Genomic DNA, 16,250 nt, shown 5'->3' on the forward strand with positions numbered 1-16,250 from the left:
GAATTCCCATGTTCATGAATTGGTAGAATTAACATAGTAAAAATGGCCATCCTCCCAAAAGATATCTAGAGATTCAGCACAATTCCCATCAAAATCTGAACACAACTCTTCACAGAGATGGAAATATAAATTCTCAAATTCATTTGGAAAAGTATAAGTCCCCAGAGTAGTGAAAACAATTGCTAACAATGAAAGAACTTCTGGGGAAATCACGATCCCTGACCTCAAGCTATACTATGAAACAATAGTGATAAAAAGTGTATGGTATTGGTACAGAGACAGATAATGGTAAAGGTAAAGGTAATGGAATAGTGCTGAAGGCCCAGAAATAAAACCACACATTTAAGGATACTTGATCTTTGACAAAGAAGTAAAAAATATACAATGGAAAAAAGAAAGCATCTTCAAGAAATGGTGCTGGTCTAAATGGCACTCTGTAAATAGAAAAATGAAAGTAGATCCCCTTTTGTCAACAATTTCTTTAAGAATTGGAATGTTTACTGTATTTGGAGTGACTGAATGTTTGAAATATGTTTTAAGTTTTGCATTGTCAAGGGGATATCACAATTAAGATATTGCTTTGAGCCTTTGAAGGAGATTTTAGACTTTTGAATAGTGTTGGGACTAATAAACAATATGAAGAATTTTGTAGCTGAACTAAATGAACTTTTTTTTGTCTTAAAATGTCCCTGATACTATGAGGGCCAGATGTAAAAGTTGTGGTATGAATGACAAGTGTCCTTCAAAGGTTCATGTGTTTGTGTACTTTGTCTCCAGCTCTGACAGTATTTGGTAAAGGTTGTTGAATATTTGAGTTATAACATTTCTGGAAGACATATTGAGCTTGAATGTACTCATTAAGATTGTACAGCTGCCAGACATGGTAGTACATGCTTTTAATCCCATTACTGGGGAGAGAATGGCAAACAGATCTCTGAGTTGGAGGCTAGCCTGATCTACAAAGAGAGTTCCAGTACAGCCAGGACTATTACATGAAAAAAGACTTTTTGAAAAGAACCAAAAGAACCAAAAGAACCAAAAGAACCACACTAAGCACAAACAAGCAAACAAACAACATAAGATTAAGTTTCCTGGCACCACTTTATGTTCCTTTTCTTTGCATTCTAACTTCTGATGGACTGGGATTCCACCGTCTTTTCATTACCATGATTGATTGTAGTATCTCTGGGATTGTATGTCAACATAAAGTGTTTATTCTAAGGTTCATTGTTCTGGGTATTTCTCTAACAACTACAACATTAACAAACAAACAGATAAGTAAAGTGATACAACATTTGTATTGTTTAGTTTCTAATAAAATGTTAAAGTGTACAAAATATATTTTGTTAAAATAAAAATATTCTATTCAGTTCATACACTAGCTATAAAAACATAAAATTAGGAGTTAATGGAGTTCAGGCATAGAATGAGACCAATGACTGTACTGATGAAAGCACATTGATGAATAAAAGAGCAAGACTTGGGAGTTGGTTCTGTAGTTAAAGTGTTTGATGTACACACAAGAAGATGAGACTTAAATTCCCAGCAATCCGATAAATTCCATGTGGCTTTGTTACTGTGCTTCTAAATTACCCCTTAATAAAAAAATAAGTAATTCCTAGAGAAAGGTGCCCGTGGACATTAGTGACACTTCCAAGTTCTGGGTTTGATTAGAGAGCAAATTTCAAGGATTGAGGAAGATTCTGGAGATCAACTTCAGGCCTTCACTTGTACATCCATACATGTGGATGCATACCTAGACATACTTGTACCCACACACATTTGAAGACATGCACATATATGCACTTAAAGCATACACATACATGTATGAAAAAAGAGTAAATCAAACAACAAAGAAAGAAAAATCAAGCTAATCACAAAATAGGAAAGATGTAGAGCCACTATTGAACATTCACTGATCAATTTACCTACTAGTTACATTTAATAGACTTCTCAGTCCTACAAGGGACAGTCTATACTTCCAAGACTTCTGTGACACTGACATATAGCACACAGTTTTCAAAACTATACATTTAATATGCATCATAGTCACAGAGCTGAATCTGTCTATACAGACTAGACATCTGAAAACATTTACCACATGTCAATATTACATTCAATAACCTTACAGAATCTTTGAGTACATGGCACCCAAGCCTATGAATCAATGAATATTTACATTAGCTAACTTATATTTTGCCTCATTATTAAAGACATAGATACATAAATATGCATATGTACATACATAATTATACCTAAAGTACCAATATTTTATAGTTGTTACAAATAAATAAAACTATATATACTAGAGACTGCACTTGAAGTAATGTCCATGTCTATATTTAATCTATATATATACAATAAACTTTTTGAATTTATATGCCTTAAGGGTGCAAAAGTAATATAGCTCTCATAAGGAATTTGCCAGTAGAACATTTTTCTTGTGCTCTATAGAGTTTTAATCCAGGAACTTGGGTGCTTTGCAAAGAACTTCCAGTTCTATGTGATTTTTTGGAATTCAGACTTGCCATACACCTTTAATCCCTCTAGCTGGAATAGAGACATGCCTTGAGTATACATCTTTGATTCCAAACAATTACATTTATATGACTGGCATACAAAAAGATGAAATAGAGAAAGATTTGGCAGAATGAATCAGAAATAGGATATACTCAACTCTTATAAGAACAGTCAGGAAAGAAAGAATATTTAAGAGCAGCTCAGAGAGAGAGAGAGAGAGAGAGAGAGAGAGAGAGAGAGAGAGAGAGAGAGAGAGAGTGTCACTGAGTTAGGAATCATTTCAGTTGAGAGATCTTGCAGTAGAGTTGAGTTTGTTGGAGTTCAGTTAGTGGTGGTTCAGTTTGGGGAAGTCAGAGGCAGTTTTCCCAAGCATAGCAGTTCTGAATCAATCAGTGTGAAGAGGATTTTGAGCCAAAGGAGCTGAGTTTTGAAAGCAAGAGTTTTGAAAGAGCTAGAAAGGCTGACTTTATTCAATAGTAAGCCTCTGAGACAATGATTATAAAATTGAAAAATAAAAGCTACATTTACAATGCTCAAATCCACATAATTTCCATTTCAGTCACATGTGACATGAATAAACCATAGGTCTTAGTTGTCAATCACAGAGATTACCATCTTCATCTCATGGTTGTCTTAATATGCAATGGATGTAAACACTTAATATTCCATCCTGTTCTTCAATTTTTTAATTTTGTAAAGAACATATAACTTAATTGCTTGACAAATGTTTACTGAATATGCATTATATGTAATGAAATTGATATAAGTCAGAAACTGTGTTCTTGAAAATAATTCAACAAAAATATTTTTTATAAAGTTTATATAGAAATAGGAGAAATTATATAAATAATAACCGCATTGGTACATAGCTTATTTACCTATTTGAAGACTATAAATAAAGTGAAAAAAATCATGCTAATTCTACCCATTATGTGGATGTCATTAAGATAATCATGCCACATGCTTACCACAGCAGTCAGTACAGGAAATCATAATGTTTTTGTGAGTAGATCATGTCATGCCTACTCAGTCAGTCCTGAAAGTCTTTCCATTTGCCCTATTCTCTCCTTAATAATAAGGCAGAAAATTTATTCTTGCTAGAATTGCTCTTCTTTTATCTCCCGATCTCTGAATCCTCAGGTATCATTAGTTATTTTTTTTTCATTTTGAAATTGCAGTTGTTGTAAGAAACCACTGAGTTAACAATCCTAACTTTACCTATACAAACACAAATAACAAAAAAAGGACTGATCTTACAAGAAATTCCAGCATATGTTTCCCTCATTCCAAAACCAAAAGCACTGAGAAAGACAAGAATCAACACAAGGAAATTCATAATTATCCCAATGTGGGATAATATACCATATGCCTTTCGATAACTGGTCACAACAGGACACAACTAAAATGGTTTTCTTAATGCACTCTGTTGGGTCTAGGTACAGAGCTGGAAGCCATATGGTGCAATTCAGTCCTCCACATGAACTTCCAGCTTTTTATTGTGCTCTGTCATATTATTTCACTGCCATTTGTTATTTGAATGTGCAAATTGGTTTTACAGTAATAATCAAGACCTCGCTGAGAACCTCACAAAGAAAAGCAACTTCTGTTTGACTTGACACAGGGCAGTGTGGGGTCTTTCAGCCAGTTAGTTTGTTGGGAACTTTGAAAGTCCTGAGCCTGTGGAGTGATATGCAAACTACTTTGTCTCTACTGAGTTTTGACACAATGCAAAATGTTCCTGTGAATAAGAAATTAATATAAATATTATAGCAAAGCTAGGTTTAAAGATACATGTATATATCTTGGTATTAGAATTTCCATCAAATCCAATTATGATTATGATGAGCTTGTCCATGCACTCATCTATCCATGATTCAATCAACAAATATTAGCTGATCATTTCTCCAGGTTCCTCCATAGACCCAGTGTAATAGAGTAGAAGGAGATACATATCGTGCCATTTTAGAGCTTTAAATGCTACAATATGGTATAAAGTGCAACCATGTTAAAAATAATGCCTTATAATGTCAAGTCTAGAAGAAAATCATGCCGCACAAGCATGGCACATAAAATGCTAATAACTAATGAGAAATGAAATGTGTTTGAAGCATTTAAATCCAAGATATAAGAAGATGATATGGTCTCAACAAATACCAATTGTATGGGGAGGAAAAAGTATTGCAATGCAGTCGAGGCAGAAGAAATTAAATTGTGGTAATACAACAGCATAAAAATCCATACTGTGTTTTAAACCTTTAGAAAAATTCAAAAAGGTTGAAAAAATTGTGAGGGGGATTATTGCTGCTGCTGTATATTCCTTTTGACTTCTTTTGTTAAATAGCTAGTGGTATCAAATTTGTATATAACATCATAAAGTGATGGTATATTAGAATTGTTATCTCAATAAATTTAGTGCATAATATTTCAACAATATCTGCCTATACAAACACTTTAGCTTCTATTATGTTTTTTTTCTTAATTACAAAATATTTCCTTGGCTCACATCACCGATACCTAAATAACAGACTCATCAGCCTGGCATTCATAGCATTTATAAATCTTATGACACCTACAGAGTAGGCCTCCCCAATGATTAATGATGGCACTGGATGTGGTGCAACCTCCCCCCCCCCAACACACACACACACACACACACACACACACACATACACACCCACTTTTTTTCTCACTGACTTGATGGGGGTATATAAACAGAGTTACATTTGGGGAAGTAAGAGAAACTTATAGCATGTCTTTAGGAAAGTTACAGTATTCATGGTTAATCTAATTGATTTCTAAGCCTGAACTGTTTGAAGCCCCTGAGAAACTCTCACCAGAGAGATCTGAGAAGAAGAAAATAGAATGGTATGGCCTGTTGAGCACAGATTGGAATACTTACAGACAAATCCACAAAATCTAACATCATACTGCAAGGCAGAATACAGTCCAGGAAGTGGCCTAGGAGAATCTGAGAAAATAAGACAAACCTTAATACTGAGAGCTAATGGCCATAGCAAGGCTACTCCTTTAGAAGTGAGATATAGCCCTAAAAGATTGTTAAATCTTACTCTGAAAAATTATATTCATCATTATAATAAAGATAACATTTGTCATTATTAAAGATGACAAGATTTCTAAGAAATTGATCTCATTTTCAACTTCATGCACTTTTCTTCAGTCCAAGTTCTGAAACATTCAATCTCATATTTTCTGTAGATGATGTGATTAATACTTTGACTTCCTATGAACATAGGTGTACCTGATTTTTCATACTTCAAGGCTCTTCATATTCAAGGGAAAATACTATCTAAGGCATACTATACATTTAATGTGAGACACAAATGTGTCTACTAGCCATGCCAGTAGAAACAGTCTCTAAAAGCACTATGATGTTGCTGTACACAGTGTTTTCATTTTTCTTCTTGTTATACATATCTCATTTGACTTGAATATGTAGAATTACCTAACAGAAAGAAACAGAGTTAGGATATTGCTTTGATAGCCATTCGTTTGGGGACAATGACTAGAACTACAGAGGTGGTCACAAATATCTTTAAGAGTAATCTTAACCTAGCAAGGTGACTATTTTGGCTTTTTTTTAAATAAAAAATAAATAATAATCTGAAGCTTGAAGGATGAAATATTTTGTTCAGGGCATAACCAACTAGCAGTCTTAGAATGAAAGCATTAATGAAAGTCTCTGAGACAAGAGTCATTTGTTTTAATTCAGCATTCTGTGGTATATTAAATAAAGACAGGATAATTTTAAAAATCTGCATTTCATATAGGACCTTGGTGCAGATAGTTCAACTTCATGACCTGGTTTCTCCCCAAATACAAACGAGGTAAAACAGACACATAGTCAGGCAACACATGGCTCTTACAGTGGCATTGATGAAACTTTCATTGGAATAATTTTACCTGTGAAATTCTGTCTTTCATCTCTGATTGTCCAACCACTTCCCTGGAGCAGTGACAGGGTTTGAATTATGCAGTAGAAGGCAGGGAGTTCAAAGAGGGACTAGGTTATTTCCATCCAGGTGCAGTATTTTTAAAAGTTAATTAGCTTGAAAGTGGACTTTTTTTTTTAGGGAGAATGTTAGTACAAATAATTAGTAAAGTTGATATTACTCATGACAATATCAATATCATCACAGTATCATCTTGTCATTTATCAGCATTTATGAGGTATCTTTATGCAGGGCATTCTTACATTTTGCTTTGGAAACCTTTTTTTTTTATCTTCTAAAATGCAAAATCAGGGCTCAAAGCATCAGGAGAGAAAATAGTAGATTTCAGATGCTGTGAGGGGAAACACAGTACCTCAGGAGAATTATCTAGTTTTGGGAAGTTAGTGATCAATCACATACTTTGGACTACCTGACTTTTCCAATAGTCTTGTATGGGAAAAAACATAGTCCAATTCTGAAAGTTGAAATGTAAACCTCAGAAAAACCTATCCACTTGCAGACCATCCCTTCCATTTTCCTTTTTCCAAAATAGTTACTTATTGAGAGGCCACATTACAGAAAATAATGGTGTTAGAGAGGGTTCTCCACTGGCATAGAGGGATTCAGTCGATTGTACATTCTGAATGGTTTGTTCAGTAGAAAGAAGTGTGGCCTACCTGCATTTGAGTTGAGATGGAATGTGTTGCTTTGATTCTGAAAAGAATAAAAGAAACTCATGCGATACCTTATATGCTTAGATTTGACTTATTATAATATATCCTGTTACACATAACTTCTCAGCTTATCAGTCTCCATTAAAGCAATTGTCTCTAAAAGCTGATTTTCCTACACACTTTCAATATCTTACATGTGCATTCTTGGCATAGCATCTACATGGGTCAGATCAAATACTAGCATACCTTGAATCTAGCTAGCATTTTTATTATTTGATACATAATCAGAATAGTATGGGGTTATTTGCAGAGAATTCAGCAAACAACATTTCTGGTACAAAAAAGTCTTTAGCAGTAACTTTCCATAAATTTTGGTTAATACTGGGGATTTAATATTCCAGATACTTTTCTGACACAAGTGCCAGAATATCTCTCCCTTCTGCAAATATCTCTCCCTTCAATAGTTTCTTTAATTGATATAATATCAGAGTTGTCTTTTGTAGTTTTGTATTTTTGTGAATACAGAAAATGAAGGCATCTAGAAAGTAATGAAACACAAGGGAACTCAAGTATGTGCCAATATCTACACATACAAAAGCACAAATATAAAAAGTTACATTAGTCTTTATGTCTTAATTTTTAATATAAGGATAACAAAAATTCACCTGAGATATAAGTAATTTTAGTAGATAAATATTTGATTTTGAATGAAAGCTCTCAACACTATCAGTTTATTCTTGTGAAGTTACCCGAAATGTGTATATATATATATATATATATATATATATATATATATATATATATATACACACACACACACACACACAAAACCTACATTAAAATGAAATTAGGAGGAAAATGGCTCCAATGTTGACCAATTAATACGAGTATAGTATAGTGTGGTTAGAATTACAATCCAAGATTTTATATTCTCATGTATGTTGATTTGTAGTAATACAAAGACACGTTTCAAACAAAGGATAGATTTGAGGCAGGCAAATATTCCTATAACCAATGATATATTTTTATTCATGGAAATGTCATTTGACAATGGGCTGAGACATAAACTCATTCCATATACACAAGTATCCTACAGTATATGATGGAAATTGTCTTCCAAAGGTACTCTTTTATAGTTATAAAAGTAGTTATGTAAACAAATATATGATAGAAAGAGAAGGAAAAAGTAGGAAAAGAATATATCGTGACAAAATTCTGTAGATTGAGAATTAATGGAGGGCAGATAAAATGACTCTGGTTAAAGTTTTGGTCAACAAGACAGATAACCCCTAGATCTCACATAAAAGTGAAAGAAAAGAATAGCCTCACAAAAAATGTCTCCAACCCAAACATATGCACTGTGACATGGGTGCATCTTCATATGCATCTCACCTATGAACACGTACCTTAATAATAATAAATAATTATGAAACTGAATTAATGGTTAGTAGTAAACATTTGATTTGACCTTTTTCTAGGCTATGTATTTAAACTTTGTGTTATGCCAGCTGGGTGTTCTTACATAATCTCTTAATGCCAATAACAATGTTAAAAGACTGAGTGGAAGTACAGAAAAGAGAAAAGAATGTCAATACGTACCTTCCCTAAATTATTATTATCACAAAAAGCAAAACAACAATATCTAAACTAAATAGATGCTTTGCTTCAGAAGATGTATATTCGCTCATCATTTTTCAACAAGACACTTTGTGACCTCACAAAGGCGCTGGCACTCCATATTGCTTAATTGGCCTCTGCTTGAAATTAACAACAAACACACGAGAAACAGGATAGGATGCTGAGTGACTTAGGCAGGTATTATGCCTTCAGCATTTGGGTGGGGACATTCATGTCATTAACCAGGACTGGGAGAACTTGGCTGTTGGAATAAACAGATATTGGAGGACATTCTCTCAGGGACAACTCCTGGAAGCCAATCTCCTGCTCAATTGTGATGGCACCAGGTGCTTTTGATATTGAAAGAACAAGTGGGATGTTCCTGGGGGTGTCTCTGTACTCCAGTAGGAGGTTTAAAATTCTTGACAAGGTACATCTGTGTATGATGAACTTTATTGCCCCGTAGTCTCATCACAAGGGACCATCCACAACTGCTATTGCTTCTTTTATTTCATAAGAGACATTAAAAGCACTGCTCTCATCAGTGTGTCTGCAAAGTCATTAATTTTATGTTTGAAATAGAGGGATAAAGATAAATTTTCTTAGCTTTTGAAATGTCAAGTGAATTTCACTGAACCCTGAAAGAAACAGTTCACATTTTCTCTTTTAAAATTTAAGATGGTATGAGAGGCTGACTGATTGACTGGCATTGTTCAGTGTTACAATTATAGGAACTCTTTAGTGTCATGGTCTTGAATCAATCAGAGTTATCAAGAAATACTTAAAAAGTCCCTACTCCCATAGAAGTCAAAAAGTAACCCTTCATAATACCATGGACAAAGTATATTTCATTTAAAAAAGTACATACTATGTGAATCAAACCCTGTTGGCTAATCCACTTTTGCAAAATCTACATGTTTTAACACTCATGTGAATGCAGCAACAGATTCTTTTTAAGGATTAATTTCTAAAGATATTCCACTAAATTCTTTGTACTCCTTAGCTACTTTGACAAACTTTGCAAATTAGCATGTAAGGTAGATTATTATCACCACTGTTTAAACAAGATCGTGGAGATGGACATAGATGATATATCTACTGAGTAAATGGCAAACTGAGGACCCTGTAATCTTCCTTTGGCCACAGAATAGCCAGATACAAGCCTGACAGAGGTTTAAGATTCATCTGGATAATTCAAAATCCAAATTTGCTTTAATTTTTATTAGTTATTTTCTTTATTTACATTTCAAATGTTGTCCCCTTTCTACATTTCCCTTCTGAAAACCTCCTATCCCATCTACCCTTTCCCTGCTCCCTAACGCACCCACTCCAGCTTCCCTGACCTAGTATTCCGCTACACTGGAAAAATGAGCCTTCACAGGTACAAGGTCATCTCCTCTGATTGATGTTCCACTAGGCCATCCTCTGCTGCACATGCAACTGGATCCATGGATCCTTCCATGTGTACTCTTTGGTTGGTGGTTTAGTTCCTAGGGGCTCTGCGGGTACTGGTGGGTTCATATTGTTGTTCCTTCTATGGGGCTGCATACCCCTTCAGCTCTGTAGATCCTTTCTCTAGCTCCTCCATTGGGAACCCTGTGCTCAGTTCAATGGTTGGTTGAGAGCATCCCCCTTATATTTGTCAGGCACTGGCTGGGCCTCTCAGGAGACAGCTATATCAGGCTCCTGTCAGCTATCACTTGTTGACATCCACAATAGTGTCTGGGTTAGGTAACTGTACATGGGATAGATTCCCCAGGTGGGGCAGTCTCTGGATGGTCTTCCTTCGATCTCTGCTCCACACTCTGTATTTCCTCCCATGGGAATTTTGTATCCCTTCTAAAAGGGACCAAAGTATCCACACTTTGGTCTTCCTTCTTCTTGAGCTTCATGTGCTCTGTGAATTATATCTTGGGTATTCCGAGCTTCTGGGCTAATATCCACTTATCAGTGAGTGAATAACATATGTGTTCTTTTATAATTGAATTACCTCATTCAGGATGATATTTTCTAGTTCCATCCATTTGCCTAAGAATTGCATGAATTCATTATTTTTAATAGCTGAGTAATATTCCATTGTGTAAATGTACCACATTTTCTGTATCCATTCTTCTGTTTAGGGGCATCTGCTTTCTTTCCAGCTTCTGGCTATTATAAATAAGGCTTCTATGAACATAGTGGAAAATGTGTCCTAATTACATGTTGGAGCATATTCTGGGTATATGTAGAGGAGTTGTGTAACTGGGTCCTCCAGTAGTACTATGTCCAATCCAATTTTTGAACAAATGCTATGTAGAGGTATTTATTTAAGACTATTTGCAAAATTATAGCAGTTCTTATGGTAGTTGATATGGATTATCACATTCATGGGAATTAAAAATTCCCAGGAGAGTAGCTTCTGGACATGTCTGTCAGGGATTATCTAGGGAATACTAAATTAGGAAGGAATTTTTTCATGAGAGACGACAGTTGGAATTCATGGCCTGGGGTACCAAGTTATGCAAAAAGGTATCCTAACTGTGAATACAATATGACTAGATCATCCAAGTTTCCTACTACCACAAGATCTCCACCAAAAATGGATGTTACAATCAAACAGTCAGGTAAGATAAGCCTTTTCTTTCCTTAATTTGATTTTCTAACTCTTATATCAGAAGGTAAAGTGACTAATAAAGTTTTTCAAAACAAAATGTTTGATATTCTGTGATTGGTATATTTATTATAACTATATATTTAGTGCTATATATATTGTATATACTTACATTTATATACAAACAAATAAAACTGAAATAATAAATATTGTAGATATTAATGCTATCTATTATACTAGGCATCCTTTAAAATCTTTGTTCCTTCTATAGAAAATAGAATCTGTTCTCCTATAATCTAATCAGACTATAGTTTATCTTCCCTCTCCTCCTCTTAGTTCTTCCACATTTTGCCTTCCATCTGGATTCACTCCTTTTCTGTCTCTCCTTTAAAAAGAACAAGCTTGTCAAAGATGACAAACAAATATGATGAAATAATATATAATAAAAATAAAACAAAATCATTCCAGGAAATTGGACCAGATAAACCAACTAAAAGTAAAGATCCTGATGAAAAAGCACAAGGTTCAGGGACCCACTCATTTAATCAATCAAAAATCCAATAAAAATGTTAAACTGAGAGCTGTAATATAAAAGCAGAGGACCTGCAGTCAAATGCTCTACCACCAATGGGAGATGGGGAACTGGGAGTAGCCAGAAGAAAGTCCCAGAGGCCAGGAAACAAAAGGCTTACATCAGATGACATTAGCTGAAATACCCAAACAAAAGGACCTGTAGAGACCATATCCAGAGGTAGGCAAGCCCCCTTCCCCATAGTTGAAGGATAGGTGGAACCACCCTTTTCAAATTCTTAACCCAGAATTTCTCATATCTAAAGGAAACACAGATGAATTTGAGAATTGATCCTTCTAACTCTATGAAGAACTGAGTTGGGATTTTGATGGGGATTGCTTTGAATCTGTATATTGCTTTTGGCAAAATGTTCATTTTAACTATATTAATCCTGCCAATACACAAGCATGGAAGAATTTTCCATTTTCTGAGGTCTTCTTCAATTTCCTTCTTCAGAGACCTGAAGTTCTTGTCATATAGATCTTTTACTTTTTTGGTTAGAGTCACACCAAGATACTTTATATTGTTTGTGGCTATTGTGAAGGGACTAGATACTCACAGCCAGCCATTAGACTGAGCCCAGGGACCCCAATAGAAGAGTTAGGGTAAGTATCGAAAGAGCTGAAGGGGATTGCAACTCCATTGGAAGAACAACAGACCCCTCAGAGCTCCCAGGGACTAAACCACCAACCAAAGAGTCTACAGGAGTTTCTCTATGGCTCAATCTATGAAAACAGCAGAGGACTGCCATATCTGGTATCAGTGGGAGCAAAGGATCTTGGTCCTGTAGATACTTGTTACCCTAGAGAAAGGGGATGCTAGAGAGCTGAAGCAAGAGTGGGTAGGTGGAAGGGGGAGGACCCTTTTAGAGGCAAGGGGAGAGAAGATAAGGTGGAGGGTTTGTGAAGGTGGAAAAACTTGAAATGTAAATAAATAAAATGCCTTAAAGAAAGTGTAATTTTATGAGATCCCATTTGTCTATTCTTGATCTTAGAGCACACGCTATTGGTGTTCTGTTCAGGAAGTTTCCCCCTGTACCGATGTCCTCAAGGGTCTTCCCCAGTTTCTTTTCTATTAGCTTCAGAATGACTGGATTTATGTGGAGGTCCTTGATCCATTTGGAGTTGAGCTTAGTACAAGGAGATAAGGATGGATCAATTCACATTCTTCTATAAGGCAAAGGACACCATCAAAAGGACAAATTGGGAAAAGATCTTCACCAACCCTACATCAGATAGAGAGCTAATATCAAATATATACAAAGAACTCAAGAAGGTAGAGCCCAGAAAGCCAAATAACCCTATTAAAAAATGGGGTACAGAGCTAAACAAAGAATTTTCACCCGAAGAACATTGGATGGCTGACAAGCAACTTAAAAAATGGTCAACTTCATTAGACATTAGGCAAATGCAAATCAAAACAATACCCAAGACACAATCCATATATCAAATGATGTCCAAGAGGAAGGAAGGAGTGGCCCCTGGTATTCCAACAAACTCAGTGCAGCAGTTTAGGGGAATACCAGAACAGGGGTAGATGTGGGAACAGGGAGGGAAGAGGGCTTATGAGAATTTTGGGGAGGGGGAATCCAGAAAAGGGGAAATCATTTGAAATGTAAATAAAGAATATATTGAATAAAAAATAAAGGAAACACAGGCACAAAGAGGGGAGCAGAGACTGAAGGAAAGGCCATCCAGACACTGTCCCACCTGGGCATCCATCCCATATGCAGCCACCAAACATAGACACTATTGCTGATGCCACCTGCTTGCTGACAGGGCCCTGATATGGCGGTCTCCTGAGAGGCTGTGCCAGAACCTTACAAATACAGATGCTCACAGCCAACTATCTGACTTAGCACAAGGTCCCCAAGGGAGGAGCTAGAGAAAGGACCCAAGGAGCCAAAGGCACTGTCAGTCCCATAGGAGGAACATTTGAACTAACCAGACCACCCAGAGCTGCCAGGGACTAAGCCATCAACCGAAGAGTACACATGGAGGGACCCATGGCTCCAGCCACATATGTAGCAGAGAATTGCCTTGTCTGGCATCAAAGGAAGGGGAGGGCCTTGGCCCTCTGAAGGCTTGATGTCCTGGTGTAGAGAAATGCTTGGGTTTTGGAGTGAGAATGCAGGGGAGGGGAGCAGGGGGGAATGAATATGCTTGTGGAGGCAGGAGTGGGATGTAGGAGAGTTCAGAGAGGAAACAAAAAAGGGAGGTAACATTTAAAATGTAAATACACAACAAAAACCAATGAAAAAATTAAACAACAACAACAAAAAAGCAGGGTACTTTGTGCTTGCTGCTTTACTTTCTGTGACAATAGATGAGATTTTCTTAGTTGCTTACACTCTTTCTGCATTCTCTCTGTGGGATTACCTGAGCTCACAGGAGAAAGAGATTTTAAGGAGACATTCCATGATGTGTGTTCCAAGATATCTCCCTCTCTCTCTCCCTCTCCATTTCACTCTCCTTCTCCCTCTCTCTCCCTCTCTGTTTCACTATCCTTCTCCCTCTCTCTTCCTCTCTATCCCTCCCTTTCTTCTCCCTCCCTTCTATTATCCCTCTCCTTCTCTCTTTTCCCTCTGTCCCTCTCTCCTTCTGTCCTTTTCTCCCTCTGTCCCTCTCTCCCTCTTTCCTCTCCCTCTCTTCATTTCTCTCTCTCTCTCTCTCTCTCTCTCTCTCTCTCTCTCTCTCTCTCTCTCTCTCTCTCTCTCTCTCTCCCTTTCCCTCTCCTCTCTCCTTATTTAAAGATGTCATTAGAACTGTCTTCATATATTCTAGGAAGTTTTAACTACACTGAATTTTCATAGCACTCTTCAATTGTCCCTCAATTCTAGCTGCCTTTTCCTGCATTCCTTCCCTTAATCCAATTTCCCTTTTTCCCTTCCCACTTGATCCTTTCGTTCTTATTTCCCCTGGTTCCAGTTTACTTATAAAATCTATTCTATTTACTCACTCTAGGGAGATCCATTTGTCCCCCACAGTTCCTTGTTCTATACCTAACTTCTCTGGGTCTATGCATTGAAGATTGGTTATCATTTATTTAATGGCTAATATCTTCATATAAATGAATGCATATCATATTTATCTTTCTGACTCTGAGTTACTTCACCCAAGATGATTTTTTCTATTTATATCTATTTAGCCTAATTTTTTATGATATGTTTAGTTTTATTTGAAATCCCTGGAGGTTGATAATTCTTGTCCCATTGAGAATCTGTTCCTTCATTTGGCTCTAGTCATTTGAAATAATATTTTAGCAACAGTTAGAAAATATGTTTGAAAGTTTCCTGTTCTTCTGTTTTTGAATATTGGCTTCATTTTTCAAAATGAGCATGGTTATTCCAGGTACAGGCACAACATAGTAGATATTCCAGATTCCAATACATCCTCTGTATTCTCTCTAAATTTAAAAGCAGGTTTGGGAGTTGGAGATTACATGCTGGTTTTCCATAACAGATTCAAATTATAATTTAGAACTCTTGGGGAACAACAGCAGAATAAGTAGAAAAGTGTTTTCTACAACAAATATTAAATCCCCAAATATAAGTTTACATCTTTTCAGGTAATTTGAAAATGAGGCTGTGTGTATATTAAATGTTCAGCATCTTGCAAGCAATCCTTACATGCTAAGTCACTAGGGATATTCAATGATTGTTGAACAAAATGAGAAGTATGTTTCTAATTTAGAACAGAAAAACTACTGTAAATAAATAGTGAAGGATAATATAAGAAAATCTTCACAGGGCTATATACTGACATCAGGCAAAAAATAAATAAAAAAATAAATAAAAAAGCAAAACAGCAAAACACCAAGCTCAGCTCCCTCTCAGCCATAGCTTCAGTCTGCACACATGGCTGGGAATTATGCCTTCCAATAACTAGAACAATGAAGCCACTTTGCAGAATGATGAGCCCTATGCAGACACTTTAGAATGTTGCTCAAAGCCCTGATGTCGAAAAGGGCTGACCATGGGGGCAAATCCACTCTTTTCTGTGAACCTCTGCTTCCTATTAGCAAAAATGAAAACATTTATTTTTTTTTCTAGATAGGAAGGAACTTCAAAAAGTAAATGAGGTTATAACACAGAAAAAGTGTCACCATTTTCTTCAAAGCTCAGTGGCAATTGTCAATGAGGGAAAGTCATAGTAAAGCTAATTAAAATTATGTCAGAAGATAAACTAATTAGGACACCAGTGTACAGAGAAGTGTCATTGTGTCATTCTAGAAAGAGAATGAAGTAAACATTGATATGCTCAAAAATATAATATGAAAAAGAAATTTCATACAATAGCAGGGAAGCAAGTTAATTACTACCTCACTCA

This window comes from Apodemus sylvaticus, chromosome 21 (genome assembly GCF_947179515.1).
Source record: "Apodemus sylvaticus chromosome 21, mApoSyl1.1, whole genome shotgun sequence".
Taxonomy (NCBI): domain Eukaryota; kingdom Metazoa; phylum Chordata; class Mammalia; order Rodentia; family Muridae; genus Apodemus; species Apodemus sylvaticus.